Here is a 20,242-nt window from a genome sequence, read left to right on the forward strand (position 1 = left end):
GTACTCATGATGGGAATTGAATAGGGGGGTTTATATATATTTATAGAACGTATATGTGAATAATTAACAAAAAAGGGACCTAAGAACCACAATTATATAGGAATAGGCTGTGCCACATATGCAAGTGCAGAGTAACATGATGACAGTACTATTGTATTTTGACAGTAGAAAACAGTCCACAAAAAATAAGAAGAAAAAGTCATTGTCGTGGTTTTCTGGTAGGCAATTACGAAATTCCAGCTTCACTAAATTACTGAGTGCCTAACAAGTGATGAGAATATGCGTATGACATCTAAGCAAAAAGTGCAACACAACTGGTAAGTGCTATAGTACTATAGAAAGAGATGTACAAGGTATGCAGGACAAAAGAGAAAAAGATCAGCTGGGCTGTGTTGAGGCGGGAGGGGGACAGGGTCAGAGAAAGCTTTGAGGAGAAGAGAATGCTTGAATTTGGTCTTTGAAAAATGAGTAGGGCTTTGCAGGTAGAAGAGGGAAGGTATTCCCAGGCAGATGGAACAGGTATGGAATTGCAATGACCTACTTGTGAGTTGTAAGTAATGTATTCAGTGATTTTCAAAGTGTGGTCTGTAGACTCCTATTTCAGGGAACCCATGAAATCAAAAACGTTTTCATACTAATACTAAGATGTTGGGGCGCCTGGGTGGCTCAGTCGGTTAAGCGGCCGACTTCAGCTCAGGTCACGATCTCGCGGTCCGTGAGTTCGAGCCCCGCGTCGGGCTCTGGGCTGATGGCTCAGAGCCTGGAGCCTGCTTCTGATTCTGTGTCTCCCTCTCTCTCTGCCCCTCCCCTGTTCATGCTCTGTCTCTCTCTGTCTCAAAAATAAATAAAACGTTAAAAAAAAATTAAAAAAAAAAGATGTTATGTGCCTTTTTCACTGTGTTGCTATTTACATTGATGATGCTAATGCAATAGGGGGTGAGACAGCTGACGTCTTTTCTATATATCAAGGCAATGGCACCACATCTCTTCAATGTCTGGCTTAATAAAAGATGGTTGAATTCTTGTATCTGCTTCTGTTTTCAGTCTGCTGCAATATGTATTTGCAACAAAAATGTAAAAAAGTGTCATTCTCTTCCCTATTGTTTCAAAAGTATAATTTTTAAAAATAAAAACATGTAATTGATGTTAACACATTTATTATGTTTTATATGCTTGTTATTGATGATTAATAAATCTTTTTGAAAGTTCTGTTTTCATTTGTAGTTGAGTAAATATCAATAGACATAAACCACATAAGCAAAAGATCTTTGGGGTCCTTAATATTTTTAGGAATATAAAAGGGACTTGAGACCAAAAATGTGCATACTCTCTGGTTTTATTGCATGCAAGAAGAGATGACAGACACGTTGGGACATGTGAGATAATAGAGGGCCATGTACTGGATGCTGAGGCCTATGGTCTTTTTCCTATAGGAAAAGGCTTCATCTTTGATAATACCAGCCAACACTTTAAATACACATGAAAAATAAAAATACACATACCATACCCTCCTTTGCTGTGTGTAATTTAGGAGTAATTCAGAAACTTTTTGGACATTGCTTTATGGAGATATAATTTACACACCATAATATTCACTTATTTTAAGATTAAATGATTTTTAATAAGAGCACGGCAACCATCACCACAGGCCAGCTTTAGAACATATCCACGTCCCCAAAGAGATCCCTTATACCCATGTATGTACAGTTAATTTTTCCATCCTCCACTCCAAGCAACCACTAATCTCATTTCTGTCACTACAGATTTGCCTTTTCTGGAAATTTTATTTGAATGGAACCATATAACAAATGTTATGTATCTGTTTTCTTTCACTTAACATAATGTTTTTGAGGGTCATATATGTTGTAGCATGTATTAGTAGTTTGTTCTTTTTTATTGCTGGATAGCATTCCATTGTGTGCATCGGCAACATTTCATTTATCTGTTCATAAATTTGATCTTTGTGTAGTTGATTTTTGTGTTGTTATTCACATGTTGGCTTTTATGAATAATGCTCTGAATATAAGCATGCACATTTTTGTGTAGAAATGCTTTTGTTTCTCCTGGGTAGATTCCCAGGAGTCAAACTGCTAAGAAGCATACTCAATACATATTCAACTTTTTAAGGAACTGCCAAATTTCTTCAAAGTGCCAGTTACATTCCTACCGGCAATGTAATGAGGATTGCAGCTTCTCCGTATCCTTGCCAACACTTCTTAATGTCATTTTCATTATAGCTACCCTGGTGAGTGTGAATTAGTATCTCATTGTGGTTTTCATTCACATTTCCTTAATGATTAATGGTATTGAATATCTTTCCATGTGGTCATTGGTGATTCACATATTTTCCTTGGTGAAATGTTTATTCCAATATCTTGCTGATTGCAAAACTGGGTTGTCCTCTCATTATTGAATTGCAAGAATTCTTTATTTTTTCTAGACATAAGTCCTTTGCCAGGTATATGATCTGCAGTATTTATTTCCAGTCTTTGGTTTGTCTTTTCATTTTCCTAATGGGATCTTCTGAAATATTAAAGTTTTAGAATTTTATTAAGTGCTTCCATTTCTATTTTTTTGAGCAGTTTGAGAAGAGTAGGTATTAACTCTTCTCTTCTTTAAATCTTTGGTAGAATTTCCCTGGGAAGCCATCCAGCCCTGGACTTTTGTTTGTTGGGAGATTTTTGATTACCAATTCAATTTCTTTTCTGGTTATGGGTCTGTTCAAATTTTCTATTTCTTCCTGTTTCAGTTTTGGTAGTTTATATATTTCTAGGAATTTATCCATTTCTTTATGATTGCCCAGTTTTGGTGGCATATAATTTTTCATCATATTCTCATAATTGTTTATATTTCTGTACTGTTGGTTGTGACCTCTCCTCTTTTATTCATGATTTATTTGGGTCCTTTCTCTTCTCTTTTTTGATACATCTGGCTATGGGTTTATCAATTTTATTAATTCTTTCAAGAACCAGCTCCTAGTTTCATTGATATATTCTACTGTGGGGTTTTGTTGTTACTGTTTTTTCTATATCATGTATTTCTGTTCTAATCTTTTCTTTAAATTTATTAATTTTGAGAGAGAGAGAGAGAGAGTGAGCAAGAGTGGGGGAGGGGCAGAGAGAGAGAGGGAGAGAAAGAATCCCAAGCAGGCTCTACACTGTCAGCACTGAGCCCAAAGCAGGGCTCAATCCCACAAACCATGAGATCATGACCTGAGCTGAAATCAAGAGTTGGATGCTTAACCAACTGAGCCACGCAGCTGCCCCCTGCTCTAATCATTACCACTTCCCTTATTCTGCTGGATTTAGACTTCATTTGCTGTTCCTTTTCAGCTCCTTAAATGCAAGGTTAGGTTGTATATTTGAGATTTTTCTTGCTTCTAAGGTAGACTGTACTGATATATACTTCCCTCTTATGACTGCTTTTGCTGAATTCCAAAGATTTTGGACTGTTTTATTTTCATTTTCATTTGCTTCCATGTATTTTTAAAATTTCTTCTTTAACTTCCTGTTACTCCATTCATTCTTTTGTCCAATGTTCTTTAACCTCCATGTACTTGTGGTGTTATCAAATATTTTCTTGTGGTTGACTTCCAATTTCATAGCATTGTGGTCAGAAAATACACATGGTATGATTTCAATCTTTCTTATTTGTTGAGGCCTGATTTGTGACCCAGTATGTAATCTATTCTGGAGAATGTTCTATGTACCCTCAAAAAGAATGTGTATTCTTCTGCTTTAGGATGAAATATTCTGAATATATCTGTTAACTCCATCTGGTCCAGTGTGTCATTGTTTCCTTGTTGATTTTCTGCTTGGATGATCTGTCCATTGCTCTAAGTGGGGTGTTAAAGTCCCCTACTATTATTGTATTGTTATCAGTGAGTTTTTTTATGTTTGCAATTAATTGATTTATATATTTGGGAGCTCTTAACATGGGGACATATATATTTACAATTTTTAGATCTTGTTGGATAGACCCCTTTATGATAACATAGTGCCCTTCTTCATCTGTTACAGTCTTTTGTTTAAAATACAGTTTGTCTGAAACTACAAGTTGATGGAAGGAGGTGGGTGGGAGATGGGCTAGATGGGTGATGGGTACTAAGGAAGGTACTTGTTGTAATGAGCACTGGGTGTTGTATGTAATTATTGAATCACTAAATTCTACTCCTGAAACCAATATTGCACTGTATGTTAACTAAAATTTAAATACAAAAAGTTAAAAATAAATCTAGTTTGTCTGATGTAAGTATGGAAACTCTGGCTTTCTTTTAACATCCATTAGCATGATAGGTGGTTCTCCATCACCTCACTTACAGTTTGCAGGTATCTTAGGTCTAAAATGAGTATCTTGTAGGCAGCATATAGATGGGCCCTGTTTTGTTGTTTTTTTTAATCCATTCTGATACCCTATGTTTTTGGATTTGAGCATCTAGTCCATTTACATTCAGAGTGATTATTGACAGATATGAATTTAGTGCCATTGTATTACCTGTAAAGTTGTTGTTTCTGAAGATTTTCTCTGTTCCTTTCTTGTCTTTGTCACTTTTGGTATTTCTTTCCCACTCAAAGGGTCCTCCTTAATATTTTTGCAGAGCTAGTTTAGTGGTCATGAACTCCTTTCGTTTTTGTTTGTCTAGGAAACTCTTTACCTCTCTTATTTTGAATGACAGCCTTGATGGATAAAGTATTCTTGGCTGCAGATTTTTCCCATTCACCACATTGAATATATTACGCCACTCCCTTCTGGCTTGCCAAGTTTGTGCAGAGAACTGCAGCTAGCCTTATGGGTCTTCCCATAAGAAGTTAGGAACTTCTTTTGTCTTGCTGCTTTAAGGATTTTTTATCAGTATATTTTGTAAATATAACTACGATATATGTTGGTATTGTCCTGCTTTTGCTGATTTTGATGGGACTTCTCTGTGCTTTCTGGATTTGGATGCCTGTTTCCTTCCCCACATTAGCGAAGTTTTCAGCTGTTATTTCCTCAAATAAACCTTCTGCTCCTTTTTCTGTCTCTTCTTCTGGGACTCCTATTATATGAATGTTATTATGTTTGATGCAGTCACTGAGTTCCCTAAGTCTATTCTTGTGATCCATAATTCTTTCTCTCCTTTGTTCAGCTTCATTATTTTCCATTATCCTATCTTTTATATCACTTATTCGTTCCTCTGCTTCTTCCATCCTATGGTCATTACAATCAATCTGTTTTGAATCTGTTATTGCATTTTTCATGCCTGTTTTTTTTTTTTTTTTTTTTTACGTTTATTTATTTTTGGGACAGAGAGAGACAGAGCATGAACTGGGGAGGGGCAGAGAGAGAGGGAGACACAGAATCGGAAGCAGGCTCCAGGCTCTGAGCCATCAGCCCAGAGCCCGACGCGGGGCTCAAACTCACGGACCGTGAGATCATGACCTGAGCTGAAGTCGGACACTCAACCGACTGAGCCACCCAGGCGCCCCCATGCCTGATTGTTTTTTAATTCTTTTATCTCTGCACAGGGTCTCCTTGATGTCTTCCATCCTTTTCTCAAGCCCAGTGAGTATCCTTATGATTGCTGCTTTAAATTCTCCATCAGGTATATCTGTTTCGATTAGATCCCTGACCACGACCTTTTCTTGTTCTTTCTTTTGGGATGAATTCCTCCATCTTGGCATTTGTTTAGGTCTCTGTCTTCTTCTGTGCATTAAGAGAGCCTGTTTTCTGTTCCTGAGAGTAATGGTTTTATTAAGAAATGATAATATATATTGTCCAGAGCCTGGCACTTCAGGACAGATTTCTGGTGTATGCTGTATGCACTCTGCTGCTGTGTTTTGGCTGCTCTCTCAGGTCAGTCTTCTGCAGTTTCTCCTTGCCTGCAGTGAGGAGTGTTTGGACTTTGCCTAGCATGTGGAGAGTTTTAACTAGGTGTGCTTTGGTCTGTTTGTACAAAAAGGCCAGATCCTATATTCACTAGAGCTGAAGCTTCGCAGCACTGTATGGTCAATAGATTTGGTGCATGCAGGGGGGTTTATGCTGGTCTTCTGGCAGAGGGACATGTTGCCACTGTCTCAGGCACACTTCCCCTAGTAAAAAAGCATCTGCAGAGTGCAGGTGGGTTGGGCTTGGCGTAAGTGGCTCAAGCCTCCAGAGTGAGCACTGTGCTGCTCACAGCAGTCCTTCTGTGCTGATGGGCAGGGGATAAAAATGACATCAGCCTGCTCTCTCATCCCCAAAGAGGGGAGTTTGCACTTACTGCTGTCCAGCAAGCCCTCACAAAAGAGTGAACAATCTCCCCTTGTGGGTCCTAGATGTCCTTGAGATCCCTGCTTCCACCCTGTGTCTGGGCCATCTGCCCACCTGGTGTGGCAGTGCTCCTGTATTTCATCTCAGGCACGCTGGCTGAGTTTCAAAACTCTAAATTTTAGGGACCTGGTATGGAATGGATCCACACTGATCCTCTGGGGGAGGGTCTTACTGCACTGTGGCTGGTGGCAGTTTGTCCCAGAAGTACAGTCTCACAAACACACAGGGGCTTGGAGTTTATGGTAAAGCACAGCAAAAAGCCTGCATTCAGATTAGCTACCCTCAGCAGGGGTCTCTGCTCCTATGCTAATGAATGGGGTAGGGCAATGGTGCCTCACCAGTTCTTTTGTCCCCTGAGAGGCAGTGCCACCTCTCCCAAATGCACTCCAAGAAGGGGAACTATCTCCCTCAGTGTGACCCAGGGGAACCTCAAGCCACATTGTCCGCTCCTGGGCCTCTGGTTTCATTCTCCATAGGAGCACCTCTATGCCCACCAGGCTCTACACCCTCCACAGCACAGACTACTAAAACTTCAGTCTTTGAGCTGAGTAAGTATAAACTTATGATAATCAGCCCCTCTCATTTTCCCAGTCAATGGTTTGGGTGAAGTGTTTTTCTTGTGCAATTCCCTGTGCAGTGCTCTTGTGCATGCTCTCTCTCTCTCTCTCTCCCTCTTGCTCCCTCACCTCTATGATCAAGACTCTCTCCCCTCCACAGCATCTGCCTGTGATTCTTTTCTCCCCCAAATCATGTCTCTGAGGCTCCTACCTTCCACGATGTGGCCTCTTTTCTCCCTATTTTTGTGCAGTTTGTTCTCCTAGTTCTCGGATTGATTTCTTGGGTGTTCAGAATGATTTGATATTTATCTGTGTTCGAGGGATGAGGCAAGCAGAGGGTCCCCCTACTACTCTGCCATCTTAATTCCACATCTCCATTTATTTAGATCTTTACTTTCTCCCAGCAATATCATACAGTTTTCAATGTATGAGTCTTACACTTCTTTTGTTGATATCATTCATAAGTACTTTATCTAGCATGTTATTATTATTAACAAAATGTGTTTGTTGTGCCTCTTTTAGTTTCTTTATTGCTAGTACAGGGAAATACAACTGATTTTGTATATTGATCATAAGTTCTGCAACTCTGCTGAATTTGTGCATTGCTTCTAGTTTTTGTGGACTCCTTAGAATGTTCCACACACAGGATCATGCCATTTGGAAATAAAGACAGTTTTACTTTTTCTCTCCAATCTGAATACATTTTTTCTTGCCTGATTGTAATGGCTAGACTCTACCACAATGATAAAAAAAAAAAAAAAAAAAAAAAAAAAAGGTGGCAAGGATAGATATCTTTGCTTTGGTTCCAATCTTAGAAGGAAAGCTTTTAGTTTTTCACTATTAAGTATAATGTTATAGGGTTTTATAGATGATCTTTATTAGTTTCCTTTTTTTTCTCAATTTATTGAGAGTTTTTATTAAAATAAGTGTTAGGTTTTGTCAAGTGCTTCTTTGTCTATTGAAATGATCAATAGATCATTGGCTTCATCCTTTTTTAATACAGTGTATTACACTAAATGATTTTTGGATTTTAAATCATCCTTGCATCTAATGTGCTTTTGAGATCCTTGGATATGAAGATTAGTGTTTTCTATTAATTTTGGGATATTTTTGGCTTCTCTTTCTTGATTTTTTTTTTACCTATTTTTTTCTCTCTTTTCTTTCAGTGACTCCTTTAATGCATATGCTGTGTGCTTGATGTTGTTCCACATTCCCGGAGGATCATTTATTTTCATTTTTTTCTTTCTGTTCTTCAGATTGGCCACTCTCTATTGATCTATCTCCAAGTTCACTGATTCTTTCTTCTGCCAGCTCAGATCTGCTGTTAAACTCCCATGGTAAATTTTAAAATTTCAGTTATTGTTCTTTCTAACCCCAGAATTTCCATTTGTTTAAAATTTGTTTTCTATTTATTGATATCCTCTAATTATTGTCAGCATTCTTTCTTGGATTATTCAAAGTTTCCTTTATTTATTTTAGCATGTTTATAATAGATGATTTGAAGTCTTTGCAAGTTCTAACACATGGGCCCCCACCCAGTTTCCATTGACCACATTTCTTCCTGTGTATGGGTTATATTTCCCTATTTCTTTACATGTCTTTAATTTTTCTGTTGAAAATTTGACGTTTGAAAATTTGGATTCTGAATTCAGAACCCATCTCAGGGGGTTGTTGTTACTTTTGTTTGTTATTTGTTTAGTGACTTACCTGGACTAATTCTATAGAGATTCATCTATAGTGTGCAGTTGCTTAAGTCTCTGTCATTTAAAAAAATATTCCTGGGGTGCCTGTGTGGTTCAGTCGGTTGAGCATCTGATTTCAGTTCAGGTCATGATCTCACAGTTCATGAGTGCAAGCCCACATCAGGTTCTGTGCTGACAGCTTAGAGCTTGAAGTCTGCTTCAGATTCTGGGTCTCCCTCTCTCTCTGCCCCTCTCCCACTCACACTCTGTTTATGTCTCTCAAAAATAAATAAACATTTAAAAAATATTCTTGCTTTTGCTTTAAAGCTAGCTTCCTAGGAGTCACCTGTGGATTAGTACCATTTAGTGAGCAGCCAATGATTGGTCAGAAGTTGCACTTAAACACTTTGAGCTAGTAAGATTTTCATTCTTTGCTGATGCATCGATGTATGCTTTAGGGACTGTAATCAAAGTTTATGCAGTCTATAAGACTGCCCCAACTTTTACTTTCTGAGTAAACAGGACTCATGTTAATTAAACAAGCTATGAGTAGACAGGGTTCTCTCTGCTTTCTGGTGAACATGTGTGTGACCCTGAGCAAGCCTACTAGCTTTCAAACCACTAGGGATATGTAAAAGGTTTCCAATGACCACTATGCCTCTCTCATTTTTAGCTGGTCTTGTTAGTACATTGCTTGCCTCAGCCAGCGGGCAAGACCTCACTCTATCTGTGAGGTGTGGGGCTCAAACCCATAAACCGTGAGATCATGACCTGAGCCAAGATCAAGAGTCAGACACTTAACTGACTGAGACACTCAGGTGCCCCGCACTGTCCTACTGTTTTGGAAAAAAATCCTGGGCATGAGTTTCCCCATGTTCCAAAAATCAAATCAACCCCCTCTAAACGCAAGGTCCTTATGGCCTACACCACTCTTACAGAACTACTACATCATAGAGCAGGATGGAGGGAATGAAAACAGCCCTAAACCAAGCCCTTAAAGTTAGGGTGGACCAACTGTTCCTACCAAGGTTCAGTAGTTTTTCTTGAATAAACACTATCTGTTGTATATCCTTTCAATTTATAGAATTCCCAAGGGGTTGGGACAATGTTGTCTAGTTTGTGACCTCTTTTTGGTGAGATAATTCACCGAACTTCTCACTTAGCCATTCTAGAAGTCCCACTCTATTAAGCAATGCAGTTCTTTTTAAGGTGCTAAAAACACCAAATTTATATGCCAAAACTAAGCACATACTTTATAACCTCTTTCTAAAACCCCTCACAGATATGATAATAAAGAAGCCCCAACAGAATGAATGTTTAACAGTACTGAGGATGAAAAAGGACGCCCTCAGTGGGCCAGAAATTTTGACAGTACTTACAAGGTAGAAATCTGATAGGATCATGTTGACATATAAACCAGAGCTGAGAACAGAAACTACAATTACGATGCTTTGAAAAAGGAAGAACAGACAACACATAGAAGTTACAATTCATCTTCTTGGCAGGGACTGTGAAAACACCTTGGGTAATGGATTGAATTTTTATGTTCCTTCCCAAATTATTTTACTGAAATCCTAATGGCCCATGTGATAGTACAGGAGATAGGGCTTTGGGCAGGTGATTGGTCATGAGAGCAGAGCCCTAATGAGTGAGATTCATATCCTTATGAAAGGTACCCCACAGTGCTCCCTTCTCCCTTTTGCCATGTGAGCACACAATGAGAAGACAGCCATCTATCACCCAAGAAGAGGGTTCTCACCAGACACCAAAAACTGCTGGGGTCTTCTTGATATTGGACTTCCAGCCTCCAGAACTGTGAGAAATAAATTTCTGTTGTTTATAAGCCACACAGTCTAAGGTATTCTACTAAAGCAGCCTAAACTAAGATACTTTGTTAAATCCTGATTCTACTCCGTGGGAGAAATATCATTTCCCCTAGTCCTCTAGGGTCCCTAATTTTGCCTTCTGAAATAAATTTTCCTTATCTATTATCCTCTAGGCCACATTTAAAGTTGGCATTGGAAAGTGGGTCTCTTTGGAGGTTGTACAATTTTCACAGCCTGCTTTCTAATGATGCAAGTTTGGGGGCCTGGTGGTTGTTTTATAGATTGAAAAATTACAGGCATTTTCAGGCCAGGCTTGTGGTTTTGTTGAGAATACAATTCCATCAAAATTTAGGAAGCTTTCAGTCTATTTACTACCAGTTGGTTCCATGTCAAAATCTCTTCTGGTCTCAGTTCTTAAGCCTGCCAACTGCCTTATTTTATTTATTCACTTCTATGCTTAGCACATTTCCCTGTTATTTTAATGGTGGCTATTTTAAGGTCACATAAAACAATAGGCTAAATTAGGAAGGCAATACCTCTACTTTGATCTTTGTTACAAGGTCACTACTGTCCAGATGAAAAGTCTTAATGAGAAGCTTTTGAAAGGGCATTGACCAAAGGCTCTGCTTAGTGGGGGCATAGTTGCAGTTGACTCTCCCAACTTTGAGGGTCAAAATTATTATATTTTATATTAATTTTAATTGTAAGCCACAGTCACAGGATGTGACTCCCTTAGCTTCCATTTCTACCTGTAAACAGGTTCATTATATATAGATACAGAGATAGATAGATAGATAGATAGATAGATATAGATATAGATATAGATACAGATAGATATCTTGCGTGATATATCTCTCATGGTATCTAGCTAAAAGCAGCAAGGACCAACCAACATAAAAACACAACATCTTTTTTTTGGATCACTTCTTTTAGAGAGCTATGGGCATAGCAGGCACATGGTCTGTTTTCCAAGTTATCAGAAGTAACAGCTTCACTAAATATTATGCCATGACATTAAAAAGGTCACCAGCTTTCTCACCTTCAATCTGCTTCCTTGTGTCCAAAAACTGACTGCTTAATGGATTTCACATTTTAGGTTTTTGTTATGGCAGTAGCCTACTGGTAGCAATTTTTATATTGCTTAACATCTAGGATAAGCTGCTATTAATTTAAAAAAAAGGACAAAAATAAAGTGACTCAAACGTAACAGTCCAGGGTGAGACATCTCTCCTCCATGAGGTCATCCAGAGACCCAGGCACCATAATTCCTTAGGGAGGTGTCCCATCTATGTGGTGGGATAGTGTTAGCTAACACCCCACTGTGATCCAGCTTACAGGAAGAGAAAAGAGAAAAATGGTTGGCAAGTATTTTCATTTTTTAAAAAGGCTTGAATGGATATTTCACACTTCTTCTCATATTCCCTTAACCTGACATTGTTCACATGGCCAAGTCTACCTGTGGGGTAGACAGGGAAATGACAGTTAACTCCAGTTAGGTAGTCATGGGCACAGCTAAAACTTGGGGATTCCATTACTAAAAGGAATAAGAGTAGGACGGTGCTGGGAAACAGTCTCTGTCCTGCTGGGGGTAAGGAGGGAGATTACCACTCAATATCATCATGTGCTGTTGAATTTTTTTCTTTTTTCCTTGGGACATACAAAGCAGAGGTTTGTTTCTAAAACAGTAACGATTTCGGGCCAGACACACTCTGTAAGTTTTTGACCTTGGAAAAGGAAACAGCACAGAGGCAGAATTTTTTTTCATCTTGGCATCCAAGATTCTGATTCAAAATATAGAAGGGCGCCTGGGTGGCTCAGCTGGTTAAGTGTCTGACTTGGGCTCAAGTCATGATCTTGTGGTTCATGAGTTCGAGCCCCACATCAGGCTTTGTGCTGACAGCTCAGAGCCTGGAGCCTACTTCAGATTCAGTGTCCCCCTTTCTCTTTGTTCCTCCCCCACTCGTACTCTCTCTCTCTTTCTCTCAAAAATAAAGATTAAAAAAAAATTAAACATGGGGCGCCTGGGTGGCTCAGTCAGTTAAGCATCCAACTTCTGCTCAGGTCATGATCTCGTGGTTTGTGAGTTCAAGCCCCGCGTTGGGCTCTGTGCTAACAGCTCAGGGCCTGGAGCCTCCTTCGGATTCTGTGTCTCCCTCTTTCTCTGCCCCTCCCCTGCTCATGCTCTGTCACTTTCTGTCTCAAAAATAAATAAAACATTAAAAAAAATTTTTTTTAATTAAACAAGAAAACCCCTAAAAATATAGAAATAGGGGTGCCTGGGAGGTTTGGTCGGTTGAGCATCCAACTCTTGGTTTTGGCTCAGGTCACAATGTCATGGTTCGTGGGTTCGAGCCCTTTGTTGGGCTCCACATTGACAGTGCAGGGTTACTAAGGATTCTCTTTCATCTCTCTCTGACTCTTCCCAGCTTGTGATTTCTCTCTCTCTAAAAATAAATAAATAAACTTTAAAAAAGAATTCAAAACAAAATATAGAAATAATTGCTCATTAAGAAATACACCAAAACTTGGGGCACCTCAGTGGCTCAGCTGGTTAAGCCTCTGACTTCAGCTCAGGTCATGATCTCATGGTCCGTGAGTTCGAGCCCCACGTCGGGCTCTGTGCTGACAGCTTGGAGCCTGGAGCCTGCTTCAGATTCTGTGTCTCCCTCTCTCTGACCCTCCCCTGTTCATGCTCTGTCTCTCTCTGTCTCAAATATAAATAAACATTAAAAAAAATTTTTTAAAGAAATACACCAAAACTCTATAGACAGTTACACATAAAAAGCTCCAGTGTTGGAGTACCTGGGTGGTTCAATTGGTTAAGTGTCTGACTTTGGCTCAGGTCATGATCTCACGGTTTGTGAGTTCGAGTCTGGCGTCGGGCTTTGTGCTGACAGTTTAGAGCCTGGAGCCTGTTTCAGATTCTGTGTCTCCCTTTCTCTCTGCCCCTCTCCCACTTGCACTCTCTCTCTCTCTCTCAAAAACAAACATTAAAAAGAATTTTTTAAAGCTCCAGTGTTATAAACTCATAAAATCACACATTATTAGAGCTAAAATTTATAAAAAGACCCTTTGCTCTTTATACATAAGTAAACTCAGACTCAAAGAAGTAAAATAAATGGCCCCAAATCAGAAAGGCAGTTACAGATCAAAGATTAGAATCAAATTCTACTGAATCATTGGATATATACCAACTGAGAAATTTTTTGAAGCATAAATTTCACTGTAATTTTTAAAACAGTATGCCAATTAAGAAAAAACCCCACAATTATTCACAGATAATGTACTTAGAAAGTAATTCTCAATTATATGACAAATGATAAAAATACACATTTAAGAAATATAACATGAATTAAGTTATACCTTTAATACTAAATTTGTTTATTAGGTAATAATATATACACAAGCTGAAATCTGACCCAACTGGCCAAATTACTTTTGAATTCTTTCACTATTATTTTTATTTCAAAATATATTTATTCACCCAAAACAATAACATAAACAAAATATGAGGTCAATTTTCCCATGTTTTGAAGGGTATAAGTTGACAAAGTATACGTGGTAGTTTGTGGGTTTTAAAACTAGGTCTCCTATTTTCTGTTCCAGGGTTTTGATGGCTTCCTGTCTCACATTTAGGGTTTGAGTTTATTTTTGTATATAGTGTATACATTTGAGTTTATTTTTGTATATAGTGTAACTAAGTGGTCTAGTGTCATTCTTCTGTATGTTGCTGTCCAGTTCTCCCAGCACCATTTGCTAAAGAGACGGTCATTTTTCCATTGGATACTCTTTCCTGCTTTGTCAAAGATTAGTTGGCCATACATTTGTGGGCCCAATTCTGGGTTCTCTATCCTATTCCATTGGTCTCTGTGTTTGTCTTTGTGCCAATACCATACCGTCTTGATGATTACAGCTTTGTAGTAGAGGCTAAAGTCTGAGATTGTGATTCCTCCTGCTTTGGTTTTCTTTTTCAACATTACTTTGGTTATTCAGGGTCTTTTGTGGTCCTATACAAACTTTAGGATTATTTGTTCTAGCTTTGAGAAGAATACTGGTGCAATTTTTACTGGGATTGCATTGAATTTAGATTGCTTTGGGTAACTGGTGTAGTCACTCTGAAAAACAGTGTGGAGGTTCCTCAAAAAATTAAAAATAGAACTATCCTACACCCAGCAATAGCACTACTAGGAATTTATCCAAAGGATACAGGAGTGCTGATTCATAGGGGCACATGTACCCCAATGTTTATAGCAGTACTTTCAACAATAGCTAAGTTATGGAGAGAGCCTAAATGTTCATCAACTGATGAATGGATAAAGAAGATGTGGTTTATATATACAATGGAATACTACTTGGGAATGAGAAAGAATGAAATCATGCCATTTGCAGCAACATGGATGGAACTGGAGGGTATTATGCTAAGTGAAATAAGTCAATCAGAGAAAGACAGATACTCATACGTGGAACTTGAGAAACTTAACAGAAGACCATGGGGGAAGGGAAGGGAAAAAAATAGTTACAAACAAGGAGGTAGAGAGGCAAACCATAAGAGACTCTTAAATACAGAGAACAAACTGAGGGTAGATTGGGGTGGGGGAGAGGGGAAATGGGTGATGGGCATTGAGGGCACTTGTTGGGATGAGCACTGGGGTTGTATGTAAGCGATGAATCACGGGAATCTATCCCCCAAACCAAGAGCACACTGTATACACTGTATGTTAGCCAACTTGGCAATAAATTATATTAATAAATAATAAATAAATACGTAAATAAATAAATAAAACCTAGGTCTCTTCCAAAAGTAAGCTGTTTTTTTAATGAGAACTCAACTCATAAAATCAAGAAGCACATCAGATGTAAACAAATAGCACAATTAAAATTAATTTATTTATTCATACAAACCCAAGTCAGATTTAAAGTCACTTACAAGATTACCTAAAATATATGTTACATTAAATGTAAGTAAGGAATTTATTTTAAGTTTTATTAATTCAACAAATATTGGCTGAGCATTTCCTTTAGGGGTTACACTTCCAAATATAATGTAAAAGAAGAGAAATTATTCAAGTGGATGTAATATACTCACTAAAACAAATAAGTCATCAGTTAGAAGGTATTATTGGTAGTGTTATGGGTTAGGTCTATAATACTTATTTAAAAGAGGGTATGGTGGGAAACTAGAATTTAAAGGTTTCATTGTAAGTAGATATCTCAAAAAATTAAACATAAAAATGTTCCAAAGTCTAAAGCAGTGGTTCTCAACCAGGTATGACTTGGTAATATCTGGAAATATTTTGGGTTGTCACAACCGGGGAGGTGCTAGTGGTCTACAGTGGGTTATTGTGAAACATCTGACATTGCACAGAACAAACCTCCATAACAAAGAAATAGTTGACCAAAAATGTCAATAGTGCCAAGGCTGAGAAACCCAGGCCTGAAGTGATTTAAGTGATTTAATGTGATTTAATAAGTACTAATTTCTTCTCTGAAAGACATGATGACATACAGGTGTATTTTCATAAATATGAGAAATGATATAGATAGAACAAAGATTATACACTTTACGTGAAACTGTGACATCACTACATGTTTATAATTATAAAAATATTAATGGCAGGAGGCCTGGGTGGCTCAGTCGGTTGGGCATCTGACTCTTGATTTTAGCTCAGGTCATGATCTCATGGTTCATGAGATTGAGCCCTGCATCACTGGGGCTCTGCGCTGACGGTGTGGAGCCTGCTTGGGGTTCTCTCTCTCTCTCTCTCTCTCTCTCTCTCTCTCTCTCTCTCTCTCTCTCTCTCTCTCCGCCCTTGCCCCACTAGCACAGGTGCACTCTCTCTCTCTCTCTCTCTCTCAAAAATAAATAAACATTAAAAACATATTAATGGCAAATTCTTGTGAATAGCATTATACTGACCTTTCTTACACAAGCAGTGATTTTTACCTTCTTGTGATTTTTACAGTGGAGATATTTCCTTCATTTTTTTCAACTAATATTTAGTGAACATCTATTTTCTAGATGTTCTATGTAAGGTGCTATAATAAAAGTTCATATAACAGTTTTACTGGGGAAAGAGGCATGTAAACAAAAAATTATAATCCATATGACAAGGGTTATTATAGAGTAATAAATAAGCTACAGTGTGTTAAAACAGAAGAGGGAGTGAGAACTTATGTGATTGTGGGGGTGGGGGGTGGGCATCTTGGGTAAGAGAAGAATATCAAAAACAACTTCCCAGAGGAACAAATGCCTAATCTAAATATTTATATCAGAAGACAGGAGGGACTTCTATGAATGTCATGTTAAGTAAAGAACTTCTTGGGGCACCCGGGTAGCTCAGTCAGTTAAGCGTTAGACTCTCCATTTTGGTTCAGGTCATGATCTCACAGTTCGTGAGATTGAGCCCACAGTGTGGCTCTGTGCTGATGGCACGGAGGCTGCCTGGGATTCTCTCTCTCTCCCTCTCTCTCTGCCCCTCCCCTGCTTGCAAGGGTTCTCTCTCTCTCTCTCTCTCTCTCTCCCTCCCTCCCTCCCTCCCTCCCTCAAAAATAAGTAAACTCAAAAAGAAAAAAAAAAGAACTTCTATCAATTACAGGCTTACCAGTCATCTTAATGAAGGCTTTAGGCAAAGTAACATCATAAGAAGGTTATGATTTTATAAAAATCACTCTGAGCACAGTTGGAGGGTGGCCAGGAAGGAGAAAGAGATACTAATTAGGACTCAGATTCAAGGTGATAAGAATCTGGAACAAGGCAGTCATCCAACGGGGGCAAGGGAAGGAGGAGATGGATGAAGAGATGTTAAGAAGAATCAGTAGAACCAAAGTCAGGAGTGGTAGTCAAAAGTAGAACCACAGTCAGAGCATGATAATGTAAGAAAATTGCCTTTAGTGCTAAAAAATTGAGACTAGCCCCTGCTGGGGGATGCTTTGAGATTAGGCCAAATGAACATGTAAATATTTATTATATAAAAACTGTCATCATTTAGTATATACATAACAATAAAAATTTAAACTAATAATTTAACTTTTCTTAATTTTATCTTAATAAACTGATTACAGAATACTTTAAAATACTGGTGCCAAACTTCAGGGTCCCATCCGACATGTTATGGAGCTTAGAAGTCACCACTACTGTCCTCACAACTAACTAACCTGAAAATCCACAACTCTTCTTGGATCCTTCAAAGAACTGTGGTAACAGGGCAAGCTACTGCCCCTAGAGCTGGAGAAACAGACAGATACAGAGAATCACAGCTCACCAGGAGCAGAAGCCAGCAGCTGGAGCTAACTTCAGTAGAAATACTTTAAGTTGTAGACCAGCTTGAGAGTTAAAAGCTACAAGGGGGTCCTGTCTTTGGAGGTTGGGGGTGCCCACATTCTTGGGTTTTACTTCCAGGATCTCTACCAGGTTCTAACTGCAAAGATCAGAGAAAAATCCCCTCCTGCTTCTGGTAGGGGAAATGGTAAAGTGACCATTTTGGAATACACCCAGAGTTCTTTTGCTTCTTCCTAACAAGGCCTGTCCTCTAGGGAAACTACTTCACTAATGGACTGGGGTTTTACGAAAGCCTAAACTACCTGGGAGAAGGGACATACTCAACTCAGTCTCACTAAAAGGCTGCCATCTAGCTATCAGAATGTAAAACACTTCCCCTCCTCCCACACTTTACCACATCAATAGGGTTCTGGTGTAATAACTGTGATTGCAGCCAAAAGAACTGCAAGCTTCAGATCCTATTAAGGAGTCTCTAGGAAAACCTAGAGAACAATTAACAAGGACACACAGGAAATTTTAGCCTCTAACACCATAGCCACAGCAAACAGTAAATATAGCCTAATTCCTAGCCAGATAAACATAAAACCTCACACTAAACACCCATATAACCTCAGTTCCTTTTACCATATCTTGCTTTCAAAAAAATAATACAAAGCATGCTAAAAGGCAAGAAAAAAAAACAATCTAAGATTAAAGCAAGCAGGAGAACCAGACTCAGATATGGCAGAGATTTTGGAATGATCAGACCAGAAATTTAAAATGATCAATATGCTAAGAGATCAAATAAAAAAGTGGATAACACACAGACTAGATGGGTCACATAAGCAGAGAGATGGAAGTTCTAAGAAAAACTCACAAGGAAATGCTAGAAACTGAAAACATTGTAACAGAAACGAAGAATGCCTTTGATGGGTTTACCAACAGACTAAACACAGCTAAGGAAAGAATCAGTGAGCTTGAAGAAAGATCAATAGAAAATTCCAAAACTGAAAGGCAAAGAGAAAACAGCAACAACAATGTAAAAGAACAGAAGAACTGTGGGACAGTTATAAAAGATAGAACATGTGTGCAATGGAATTACCAGAAGGAGAACAAAGATGAAGGAATAGAAGGAATATTTAAAGGAATAATGCCAGATTTTCAAAATTAATGACAGACACCAAACCACTGATCTAGGAAGCTTAGAGAACACAAGCAGGGCACATACCATAAAATGTACACCTACACATACCATATATGAAATGCAGAAAATCACAGAGAGAGTCTTGAAACAAGCCAAGGGAACAAGATAGAATTCTATTTGACTTCTCTTCAGAAAACATGCAAGCAAAAAGAGGGTGGAGTGAAATATTTGAAGGGTTGAAAGAATAAAAACCACTAACCTAGAATTCTGCATACAGTGAAATTACCCTTCAAAAATGAAGGAAAACTAGAGACTTTCTAAGGCACACGAATAATGAGAAAATTTGTCTCCAGTAGACCTACCTTGCAAGAAATGATAAAAGAAGTTCTTCTGAGAGAAGGAAAATGATAATAGGTCAAAAACTTGGATCTACATAAAGAAGGGAAAAGCATTAGAGAAGGAATAAGTGAAAACAAAATAATATTTTATTTTTCTTATTCTTAATTGACTTAACAGAAAACGGTTTAAAATAATAATAGCAAGAATGCATTCAGTTTTATAGCATATGGGTAAGTGAAATGAACTGGCAGCAAAGTGATAAAGGACAGGAGAGAGGAAGTAGGCATGCTTTGTTATAAGGCACCTGTACTACCCATGAAGTGGGACAGAGTTACTTGAAAGCAGACTTTTATTAGTTGTAAATGTGTATTGCAAACTCTACAGCAACCTATAATAAAATTTATAAAGAAAGTATAATTGACATGCTAAGAGAGGAGCGAAAATGGAATCATGTAAAATGCTCAATTAAAACCAAGAGAAGGGGCACCTAGGTGGCTCAGTTGGTTAAGCATCTGACTTCACCTCAGGCCATGATCTTGTGGTTCATAAGTTCCAGCCCCGCATCAGGCTCTGTGCTGACAGCTCAGAGCCTGGAGCCTGCTTCAGATTTTGTGTCTCCCTCTCTCTCTGCCTCTCCCCTGCTTGTGTTCTGTCTTTCAAAAATAAATAAAATATTAAAAAAAAAAAACAAGAGAAGGCAGAAAAAAGAGAGAAACACTGAAAAGAGAAGAAAAGAAAAGAAGAGAAAAAAAAGAAAAGAAAACAAGTGCAATGCATAGAAAACAGTTAGTTACAAACTTCACAGCCACTATGGGGTGTGGAGCAGGGTGGAAATAGATAAAACCACAGGGTTCCAATGCTGTAACACGTACTCAAACCACTGCTTTAGAAGAATAGTTTTTCTGATGCCTCCTGATGCTTTCCTCCTTTACAATGTGTAACTCTTCAAGAATCAGGAATAGCAATTCCTACCTTGAAAATACTATCTGGGACTGTGTGAAAGTAGAAGTTCAATGCTTCTAATCCGCTAATCCAAGTCATAGTCTTTGGAGCTTCTGAGTCCTGAGGCCTACATCTGGTGAAGTTTTATTCTCCCTGGTCATTTCTGACACCTTCTCCTTTCTCTCTGGGGAAGAGGACAGGAGGGT

At 38.5% G+C, this 20,242-nt stretch overlaps 1 protein-coding gene across 3 annotated transcripts in view; it reads right to left on the reverse strand.

The window, feature by feature from the left end:
• Positions 1-20,242, reverse strand: part of RGS22 (regulator of G protein signaling 22) — a 176,503-nt gene that overhangs the window by 21,312 nt on the left and 134,949 nt on the right. Inside the window, exon 28 of one of the 3 annotated variants that reach the window (XM_078441726.2) lies at positions 12,675-12,797. The exons of the other annotated variants lie outside the window; for them this stretch is intronic. The gene's annotated coding sequence lies outside the window, so the exon portion shown is untranslated. Of the gene's footprint in view, positions 1-12,674; positions 12,798-20,242 lie in introns of those variants that run through there. 3 annotated transcript variants of the gene reach the window in all.

This window comes from Panthera onca, chromosome F2 (genome assembly GCF_046562875.1).
Source record: "Panthera onca isolate mPanOnc1 chromosome F2, mPanOnc1 haplotype 2, whole genome shotgun sequence".
NCBI classification, from domain to species: domain Eukaryota; kingdom Metazoa; phylum Chordata; class Mammalia; order Carnivora; family Felidae; genus Panthera; species Panthera onca.